The sequence below is a fragment of the Hesperophylax consimilis genome, chromosome 15 (genome assembly GCF_061612785.1).
Source record: "Hesperophylax consimilis isolate HC1 chromosome 15, BYU_Hcon_1.0, whole genome shotgun sequence".
In the NCBI taxonomy this organism is placed as follows: Eukaryota; Metazoa; Arthropoda; class Insecta; order Trichoptera; family Limnephilidae; genus Hesperophylax; species Hesperophylax consimilis.
Window position 1 is genome coordinate 3,567,033 of NC_142850.1, and position 11,909 is coordinate 3,578,941.

An 11,909-nucleotide genomic window follows, 5' to 3' on the forward strand; every position below is an offset into this window, starting at 1 on the left:
AGGAAAATTTGGAAGAAGCCCGATACAAGCGTTTCGCTAAATCGACAACAAATTACATCTTGTTTCTTTGCCACCAACGAAGGACATATAATACGTTAAGGACCACCATCAAGTCCAAAAATGGTATTGAATCCACAAAAATCCAGAAATTTGGCACCAATGGGCTCGCTCCAATAACAATGATAGACAAGCCAGCACACGAAAATTTCTTTTCGTGTAGTTGTAACAAATATACCTACATGTGGCTGCAGAAAAGCTGGTTTGAAGTGTTCTGTTGTACGTGGACTTTTTAATGGAGAACGAAGATGTGACATCAATGGTACCCCATATTCTCAGGAGCACAGACGTTGAGGACGAAGATGTCGACAAGTACCGACCCCGACCGTGACAGGAAAGTAATAACATACCTAACCGAGAACGTATTACGGAATTCCATTTAATTTCTGATGTGATTGTCTGCATATTATTTGTAACTCTATTATCTGATTTTACCCTCAAATGTTACATTTAACTGCTATATTTCAATCAGCTTTGTATTTTTTTCTACTCTTTCATACAATTACATTTTGTCGTCGCTTTTTGATGGTTTCATAAGAATACTGTTGAAATGAATTTGTACATTACAGGGCACGGCATCCGCAGTCCGCACGGCTCAAGCCCCATTTCGATCTCTGTTTGCGAAACTGGAACATATTTGGATTATACCTTATATGGATACCACATTTAAAAAAAACACCATTTATATTCTTCTTCGTGTTAGTGTGAAAATGAGTTTAAAAAATTATCATAATTCTGTTATGCATAGCCAGAAATAACAAAATAAAATTACAAAAATGATTTTCACGATTTAAAAAAGAGTTAATCTTTCCGCCGCTGTGACTCGTTGTGTATTATACTCAACAATAATAATAAATTTTATCTTTTTTTTAATTTGTGTTCGATAATTTTGTCGTAAAATCAACCATTGATTAATTATTTAAAAAAAAAAAAAATTTGGCATCTTCAGGAGGTCACCCACGGTCGAAAACTTTTTTTTCAGGGTACCAATCTTTAAAACATAATATAAATGTATCTTTTAGACCGCCTTTTGCAAGACAAGTGCCTTTTTTATCTCTACTGACTGGAGTAAATGAGCGCCCTCGTGCAAATTGATGTAAGTAGGTTATAATAAGATTGTAGTATTTTGTGGGGTCGCTTCTTCTGCAATGGGTCTGGGAATATTATAGCAATTTATGAAAGTTTATAACAGCTTGGCGCTCTTCTGACACTTTGAAATAGGATTATATCAACAAAGCAGCAGTGCAACGTGAATTTGAAAAGGGGAGTGTAGAAAAAAGTACTGACTTACATTTTATATATTATATATTTTCTCCTTTGCTTGGCAAAGTCTCTTTCTCCTTGAAGACCCCTCACTGATTTATTAAATAAATTGATGAGGGCGTATAAAGTTTAAAAGATAAGTGGTGTGACTGTATTAAAATATACAAGTAGGTACCATTAAATTGTAGATCTCGTCTTTCGGATTTTACCCCCTCAAATATTACTAAATTTAAAAATTGGAAAGAAGCAATGTCGTTGTTATCGATGTCTTTAGGACAGTCAATAACACATATTAGATACATTTTGGCATGTCTCTTGCAAGACATTACTTTTTGCTGTCTCAAATCTTCAGCGGTTTGTTGTTACTGTAATTGCTTTCTATTATATCAGTAGAATCTCATTAACAATGCATTTTGCCCTTATTGTTACTTAATTCTTCTTGCTTGCTATGAATACCTACAGCATTCATTCAGCTTACATTAATAAAATGATTCTGCGACATCTAAATTTGGCTTTAGATGGTCTGCAAAGGGGATGGCAGTATTTTTTTTAATCCTCACGTAATCAGTAACCTTTCTATTGTTTCGAAGGTCAAGTGTGCAAATTTTCAACAATCTTGAAACAAAACTGTAAAAACCCATCCATATACACTCTTGAGTAATATGTAGGTAGATTCACCTATGCCACCCTTTGCATGGTCTGGCCCTGATAGGACCTACCCATCTAGAAGGTAGCAAAACTTCAGTGAATGTGGCCCTAACAAGACTCCGTTAGTACCTACCCAACATCTAATCTAACTCAATAAAAAGTAAAATCAACTGCAGTATTCCAAAAATAGAATGTGGCTTAGAGAACTCGAAAAAGGGCTACATAAATTTATTTCGAACAGCTTAAGATTGAGAGCCCTTCCCCTTAACCGTAGTTTGAGGAAGTACCGATATAAAAGGGAGGAGGGCCGTGAAAAGGGGAATGTTTAGTACAGTTATAGTAGGTACTTGTAGTTCCGGAATTTATCCCTTACGACTCAGCGATCGCATAGAATCTGTATACATATTCTCGCGTCGTAAAACTTTTGATCGCCGGGCAAATGGGATATGGGTTGTCAGGATCGCCCATGATGGAAGAGAGAGTTAGTCCGCCGTAATGGATGACGGAACAGCTCTGTGAATTCATTTGTCTTTTTGTCGAGTGGTTCACACCCGATGCGACGTCCCCGCTTGCGGCATTTTCCATGCCAGAAAAGCGTTTTCACGTTTCGCCGTGTTTTAAAAAAACATATTTTTGATTAATGAATCAAGAGTTTATACAAACTATAGTTGATATACTAATTATTATTATTTAACGAGGAGGCAGCATTCTGCTGACGCGCTCATATTTGATTTCATAATAAGTTTAACATTCATTGAGTTTTTTTAATATTTAAAATAAATTAATCTTTTCTTCTCTCCAAATAAGAATCTAATCGAGCATTAAATTGGTTTATATTAGTAGAATCTATGACACATTTGCTCCATGCGTCCACTCCACAACTCTATTTGCAAGAAAGTGTTTCTTAGGATTAGATGCAAATTGTGTTTATTCTTTAGTTTCCACGAATATTTATATTTTTTTGGTGATGAAGATTTAAATTTAGATTTATTGAAAAAAAACTACGCATTTACAGGTTAACTTTACAATCAAAAACACTAATTTCGGTTGTGGGTCTGTCTGTAATTGTAACTCTGGTTCAAAAACTCGGATTTGTTTGGAATTTAAGTGTCATTTTAAAAAACTGTTCCGTGTTCAGAATTCAAACAAGCGATAAAGTACCCAAGTACTTACCTAAAGTATAAAATTTTACCGGAAGATTGTTTTTATTCTGTATTTGAAATGGCTTTTGTTTAAATTTCAAAGGGTTATTGACAACAAAAGTTAGATTTTGTGATTTTTAGACTAACTGTGAGTGGTTTATTAATGGACTAACTGGTAAGTATGGTCTAATAAGCTTCGTCCAGACAGTCCACACAACACATCGACTGTGTTCTGGTAAAACCTTTCATGCCTGTTTTTGGGAATGTTACTTTTCATGTTTTCATATAGAATAGTTTTCAAAGTACAACCTTGTAAAGAATTTTTTTCTAATAAAGTCATTTGTAATACTAAAATATTAATTAAAACTCAATTTGTTTTTGGTTTTTGTTTGATGAAAACAATGATAAAAATGCTCACCCTCAATTTTTTTCAAAATTATAAATAGAATTGCAATATTTTACATCAACATTTTGATAAACAAATAACCACTTTCATAAAAACTTCAATAATTTTAATTAGTTTTACAAACTAATATTCGTTTTTATCGTCTACTGTAAAGTTGTAATTTTGTGGCTCTAAGGGTTTTACAAACCACATTCGGCATTACAGTAATTACAACTTTTTCATTAACTTATTTTGAAGGTTCAATGTAATATATTATTGAAGAAGAAGATAATACTAACGTAAAAATATTAAATAATACTAAGATGATACAATACGAAACATGAAACAGAACAAGTAACAGAAAAATAAAATAATAGATAACGGTCGGAACTGAGAATGGTTTAATAATTGTTTTTCTGTGTTTTGTTCTGTTTCGTGTTTCGTTTAGAGTAATTAGTATTATCTTTTAATTCAATGAATAATTAAGTCGTCAAAAGGTTAAATTTAAAGTGTATGAATTTATTTGTGACCATATACAATTACTGTTCAACTATTGCTTGGTGTTTGTTCGCACTAAATTATTATATTAATTGGCGTTGCTCGCCTCTCAGAGCCTGGGCGAAGCTAATGACTAAAAATGCTCAAATATGTATTTTATATAACCTGATGTCTACTAAAAAATGCTCAAATATGTATAACATATAACCTGATGTCTACTAAAAAATGCTCAAATATGTATATTATATAATTTGTTGTCTACTAAAAATTGCTGAAATATGTATATTATATAACCTGATGTCTAATAAAAAAGGCTCAAATATGTTCATTATATAACCTGATGTCTACTATAAAGTGCTTAAATATGTATTTTATATAACCTGATGACTGTTAAAAAATGCTCAAATATGTATATTATATAACCCGATGTCTACTAAAAAATGCTCAAATATGTATATTATATAAATGCTTAAACATATATATATATATATTTTATATAACCTGATGTCTAGTCAAAAATGAAGATGGATTCGTTAGAGTTGATCTGTCTGTTCTTAATCTATGTTAATTTGGTACGATAATTACGTTAAAATGAAATTTCAAGTAAAGGAAAGTAAATACCTACTCTTATTTAAAAGATTGTCGGAGAGTTTGGGTGTTGTAGTGGATTTCATGCAAATGCTATGTCAAAGCCTTTGACAAAGTTGAATCACAACATTCTTCTCGACAAACTATGCAAACTCGGTATTGAATGCAAACTACTAGACTGGTTTAAAGTTACCCCTTTGCCCCTTTGGTCTAAAGAGTCAGTGTCTATCAAAGTGAAAATTAATTCAAACCTTTCTTATCAATTCATAGCTTCTGGCAAATTTATTCCCAGTAATAAGTTAAAAAAAGAAGAGTTTTTTTAAAGTTTTTGTAAGGTATCTATTGTTCATAAACTATATTAAAGACATGGTTAAAATATTTACAAAATGCAAAGTACAACCATTTGAGATGATACACTAAAAATATATATATATATAATCGGGGGAAATTTTAAGGAATTAATAAATATCATTGAAGAAGTAGATAATACTAATATATCTAAACGAAACATGAAACAGAATGAGACACAGAAAAATAAAAAAATAACGGTCACACTTAAGAATCGAATAAATAAATTAAGTAATCGAGCTGGGTTCTATTCCTAGTTATTTTATTTTTCTGTGACTTGGTCTGTTTCCTTTTTCGTTTAGATTTATTATCTTCTTATCGTATTATCGTATTATCTTCTTCTGCAATGTACCTATATTATATTGATTGGTAATACTTTCAAAATAAGTTAAAAAGAAAAAAGTTGTTTCTGAAAATTAACAAACATTTTATTCAGTAAACTGAATAATGAATCAAGATGTCTAAAAATAAATAAGCTTAAATTAAATTCTATAATTTTCACACATGTTATCTCATGTGTGAAAATTGGACACAATGGTGAAATTATTGAAAATGTTTCTGATTAGGTAAATTATGAGTCATATTAGATTCCAAACTAACCTTTAACAAGCATGCAAGTATAAACAAAAGAAAATTGGAAAAAACATTTCTTTTTTGCAAGAATTCGTAAAATTTTTTGGAGTAGAACTACAATCACTTGCTCCACATTTTAACTACAACTCAAAGATAATAATAATAATAAGTGAATTTTAATAATACTTAAATGAAATCCTCAGCACGGGAGATTCTAGTAAGGTTATAATGATAACCTCACTGGAATCTCCCGTGCTGAGGATTTCAAATGATAACCTCACTGGAATCTCCCGTGCTGAGGATTTCAAATGATAACCTCACTGGAATCTCCCGTGCTGAGGATTTAAAATGATAACCTTACTGGAATCTCCCGTGCTGAGGATTTCAAATGATAACCTCACTGGAATCTCCCGTGTTGAGGATTTCAAATGATAACCTCACTGGAATCTCCCGTGCTGAGGATTTCATTTACATATTATTAAAATTTTGTAGTATGGTTAATATGAAGTAATTATAAATATATTGAACGGTGTTTTTTCTGAAATAATTATAAATATATAACATGGTGTTTTATTGTCGAGTTCAGTACCTAGGTACCTACCTGCCTATCATGAAACATTGTGAATTACATAATTAACTCTATGTTATCTTAACACTATTTATAAAAAAAATTGGCCATATTATTCGTTTTCCTGTTATAAACGGGACTGCAGGCCTTGCCTGCAACGAATGAATTGACAGGTTTCTTAACAAACTGACGGTAAAACAAGAATGTGTTATTGGGGTGTTGGGATTTCATAAAAATTCTAATATTTTCGCATTTCGTCACTATATTTATTAGGATATACGCAGCTGCATAGATATATATTCTGAATGTAATGAGAGTTTTTTAGGAAATGGCCTGCCATCACGTTTTTAACAGGATTTTAATAAATCAGCAAAACTCATTTTTCTGTGTATTAAAAAAATCGTTTTGTTTCCAAGGTTTTACATCCAATATTTGAGTAAAACAATGCCTTAAAAATACGATTTTTGGCAGAATAAAATTTCCCACGCCTGAAATTTTTCGGTTTGTCTGGAAATTTATTAAAACAATTACCCGCTCCTGTTGAGTAAACAGCGGAAAATCTACATTGCGTAATCGTAACGTTTACAAAAATAATTATGTTTGTTTCGAAAATATGCGGTGAATGGTTGTTAAAGCAAGCACCGCGACCCGCTTTATTACAACCATGAAAAGTAAGAAGGCTGTAAAAATACATCGTTGGGTGGTTACACCGGTTACCATAGAACCGGGAAAGATCTAGCTGGGATCTGGGATACACGATTCGTACTTAACCTAACTTCTTGATTTTTTCTAAAATACAAATATTTTAAAATATTTTGAAGGATTGATTGAGATTTGGGGCTAAACCGGCGGCTAGACCACTGACCATCGCGCGCAGGTTCACAGTGATACCAGCCTCACAAGAATGTGGGTAAAAGTAATGTTGTCATTTTTGTCAGTTGTAAACTCCCCATAATTTACCCTACAATATCTTAAAATTTTCAATTTTTTATTTTGAATGAGTATTGAACCTTCCTAGGAACTGGAGTCTAAGTTGGGGGAGAACAACTCTACCAACGTCGCCAAATACCGATCGGGTATGACCGAAATCTATTTTGTATATTAACTTCTGTAATTTTATCCGATTGCCACAAACGTATCGTTAGGCAGATGTTAGAGTTTGTTATTAAAAACACGTAATTGAATTTCACTTGTTTTTAGTGATGAAAGAATTCTTATCGTGAAAGTGGAAATTAACCCCTTTCTCGACACCAGCTTTAGCTACAACTCTGCAGATAGACTCGTTGTCGACGACAATGCATTCTATCAAATTTTGATGACAATCGCGCATACGAGCGGATATATAGCAGTTAATTTACGAAATAAATGTTGGTCCTACCCTATCGGGATTTGGCTCAATTGTTAGTGCTGTTGACTCCAGACCCAGGGGAAGAAGGTTTCATCTTCAGCCACACCAAAAAAGGTATATTTAAATAAACGTGTTAACAAAAACAGATGTATTATAATAAAAGAGGCTTTTGCAGTTTTTACGGGTTGATTTTTGAAAATGTTCAATTTTGATAGTATCTTGTTATTGTAATTATTACACTGTCTGTTGAAGAAACACTTTTGTTAAAGTTTTTTTTTATTGAACCACTTTGAATAGGATAGAAGAGCGTGTGGAGCGCGCAGGTACATCATATTGTATCTTATTTAGCCACTTCGGGCATTGAATATTATTGTTAACTAATTATTACGAGAATAATATGTGATGTCTTCGTACAATCAACGAATCAATTTTAAAGTATGAAGCTTCCTCGCCATAATTATTCAATCTCATAAGTTTGACCGGTTGAAAAGATATTTTTAGATTTCAAATGACCGTCAATAACAAGCGACATTTGGCAATCTTGCATGCTCTTACAAATCTACATTAAGCCTCTCTTTCGTGCTGTCTCTCTCAAATAAGACGTCAGTCGCCTGTTTGTTGCACTGACTTATCTCTGCAGACGGCCAAAAGAAGAACTAAAAAAACATGTTTTTTGTTATTCGGCGGTCAAAATATTTTTAATTGATGATTTAATTAATTAAAAAATATTTTTATGTGACACCTCACAAGAGCGCCCCTGTCAGTACAGTGTAAATAAAGGGGAACTACGTCGTCACCCGGTTGGACAGCGTTGTAAGGCGGGTTAAGGTAAAGGAAGTGATTTTTTAATACCCGGTCCCGTTTTCATGAAGCCAACCTTTTTCGTGTCTGTCGAGTTTCACGCACGTGCATCGGTGCACTGGGGATAAATGCTGCTTAAAATACCTGTAGAACAGACTCAGAATGTCCACATTGCGTCTGTGCATTATAGATTGCAATCGGTCTGTTAACATGGATTGTTAATCAGACGGACTGCTCTCCTTAGCGTAGAATCACGTCGGTTTATCAAGTGTTGAGGGGCTCCAGCCAGAGGTGGCTCCCAAAATGAATATTTGGGCGTACTTGATTTTTATGATATAATTCCATAAATTGATAAAACCTATGAATAGTGATGCACGAAACCTTCTTCTAAAGGTTTTGGCATTCAACGGCTATGAACACGTATAAAAGGGTTCCATGATAACTCAACACAGTGACAATTCAACACACTTTTAAAAAATGATATAAAGTCATTATAAACGATGAAAAAAAATTAAACCTAACCTAACCTAACCTACTTAACCCAGTTAATAAAATTTTTGTTTCATCACTTTCCATGACTTTATACAGGGTGTATCGGCACTAACCCGACAAACTTTAACCAGCTATTCCTTAGCACATTTGGAGTAAAAAATGTTATAGGCACTTTGCTGTCCGGTAGCATTTTTTTTCAATTAAAAACAAAAAAAAATAAAATTTCCACACTACATCACTGTCATTGGCATTGCGTTTCGTGTTCAACAGCTGTTATAAGCAAGTATGTCAAAAAGCGTCTTCGCTCTTTCGCACACACTAAATAATAATAGTTAAAAATGAGACGAATGGTGCCGTGCCATTTCGCTGTGCTTGTAAAAGTGCGCCAATATAGATACACGCGTGCATTATTCAACGGAATTCGAATAAAATATTTGCCAGATGGGTTTTCAAACTTTGACAAAGGATAAAACAGTGGTGACATGTGGTGAAAATATGAATAGTAAATTTTTTATTAAAAAAAACGTTACCGGACAGCAAAGTGCACATAAGATTTTTTACTCCAAATGTGCTAAGGAATAGCTGGTTAAAGTTTGTCGGGTACGTGCCGATACACCCTGTATAACTGATGTTAAAATTAAAATGTGATGAATTATCATTTTGAGAGTTATCCGGTCACCATAAAAAGCACTGATAATTCCAGTTGTATGACGAAGCACCAGTTGAAGCTGTGTTTATATTATTAATTTAATTATGCTGATGGCAAGTATGCGCTGAACCTTTCCACTTGTCCTAACCATCTAAATAATTTGATTATGCTCATCACTAAATTTTGGATGAAACTTTCAGTTAGGTACCAACCTACATAATTAATGTATATTGTGGCCAACACTATTATGTTATATCTATTTAACAACTTTGAGTAGTTACCTACAAATAATAAAAAGTATTACTGTTTGGATAAACCAATTTCAATATTCAATTGAGCAATTCCTGCTTTACACGATAATTATTTTCATACCACTTCTCATATCGGAAACCGTACCAAAAAAATTCGCTTGACACGTACATTATTTTCATACTTACGATTTTGTATACATAGATAATTGGCATTAGAGAAGAAATAATATTTTGTGACGGTACTAAATCGTCGAAAAATGGCAACACCTTGAACAAAACCACAGATTGCATTTATGAAAGCATCTGTCATTTTGTCACTTGCTTGGTCATTATCCAATCAATGTTTTGTTTAACCGTTTGTCTTTGAACCTTTATCATAATGATTTTTATAGATACCTATGTCTTGGTAAAACTGCCTAGCTGATCACCGCATCTTGATCAGTACGATATTCGTATAAAAAATGAAATAATAAAACACAGCAGTGCAGATGCCAAAGCATTAGCTCTCACTAGCCTTCCTTAATTAAACATTATGGTATAATATGAAGTTAACAAACGTTGAAATTTATTCTATGAGTTAACAGTACGTATGTAAAGTTCTCGTGTATTATTTCCTCAACGCAAAATGTCAAATCATCAAATATACAAGCGAAATTTACAATACGCAACAGTAATACGGTAATAAATACGCATTGTTATTAATACTTAAACTTTTTTTAGATATTTTAAACATAAAACTGAATAAAATGCAACATTTTCACGTAATATAGTTACGTAAAACAATGAGAGATGGTAGAAACAAAATGTCAAATCATCAAACGTATACGCGAAATTCACAATACCTATCAGTAATAAATAGATATAGCGTTTCTATTAATATTTTAAATTAAAGCTGAATACAAATGCAACATTTTCACGTAATATATTTACGTAAATCAATGAGAGATGACATATTTCACGAAGATTTCAAATAATGTCCGCCATCTTAAACTGTACGAAAATCAGTAATACCAACACAAGTCACTTACGGTACCAACTACGAAAATAAAACACGTCCTTTTTTCATCCCCATTAGACAAACTGGATGAAAAAGGTGTCATGTAAAACGGGTATAAGAGAAAAGATAGTTGTTTGTTTAGGGTAACGGTACCCACTCGTAAATTTATATTCAATATTCGAAACGGAAAAATTGATTGGCAAGCACCTACACTTCGTATAATTTTATGCCATCCTAGATCCTAGCTCATACAGCGAAGCTTCTGAGAACGAAATATCATCTGAACTATAAACTGTGTTTATATTTTATAGCCAGGGTCCTTCAACTTTGCTCTATCCATAATAATTTAATTATGACTTGATTTTATTTTATGTACAATCCTGTCTTCTTCTGGTTACCAATAAATGACAACCGTGACCAAAGGTTAAAATGTTTTTCTGAATAATTATTTTCACGAGTGAGTTTTTGCTGTTTTACATATTTCTGTTTTGAACTTTATTAATGTCATATCCTGTCTTATTAAAACATGATATCTTGTCTTAATATGACATCTTCAATTAGACCTAAATAAGCTCCATAAAATAAATGTTTTTCTCATTTTTCATCTGTATTAAATAATATTTTTTATTGTGTTGTTGGAGGAAGTCCATAATTGGTTTTATTTTTTCTATAGTGCACATGTACAAACTGATAACATTTATTTAATTATTGAAGATAATACTAGCGCTAGAACCTTCCCCTTGAAGGTCTTAGGTTCAAGTCCCAGATACAACCGTATCTTTTCTTTTTCATATTTTCGTTTAAAAATTGCTAATTTTATCTCCAATATTAGCAATTTTTAAATTATTCAAAAAATAAAAAAAATGACAAAATGTAAGCTGTCGCTTTCCTGAAAATAAATATATTCCCGTAATTGTGTATTTGGACTTAAATTAAGTTTTATTTCAACAAATTTAGCTTATTTTTATAAATTACTGTCGATTGTGCTAGGAACGACAAAAATCCACAATTTAATAGAATCAACAATTTAACGAGATATTTGATTTTATATATTTTTAGTAACAAACTTACATAACCAAAATATCTTTATATATTATGTTATATATGACAATAAAAAAAAGAAAATTATAAATTTTAGGCCTCTTGAGAGAGACATAAATGTTTTTCAATTGGGACAATTTTTCGTGGTATTTGTGGGTCCATAGAGACAACTTCTTCATCTTAAGGATGATAAAATTACTGTTTTTATTAACTAACCACTCATAGTTTTTGTTAATTTACTGCCCCTATCATGTAAAATG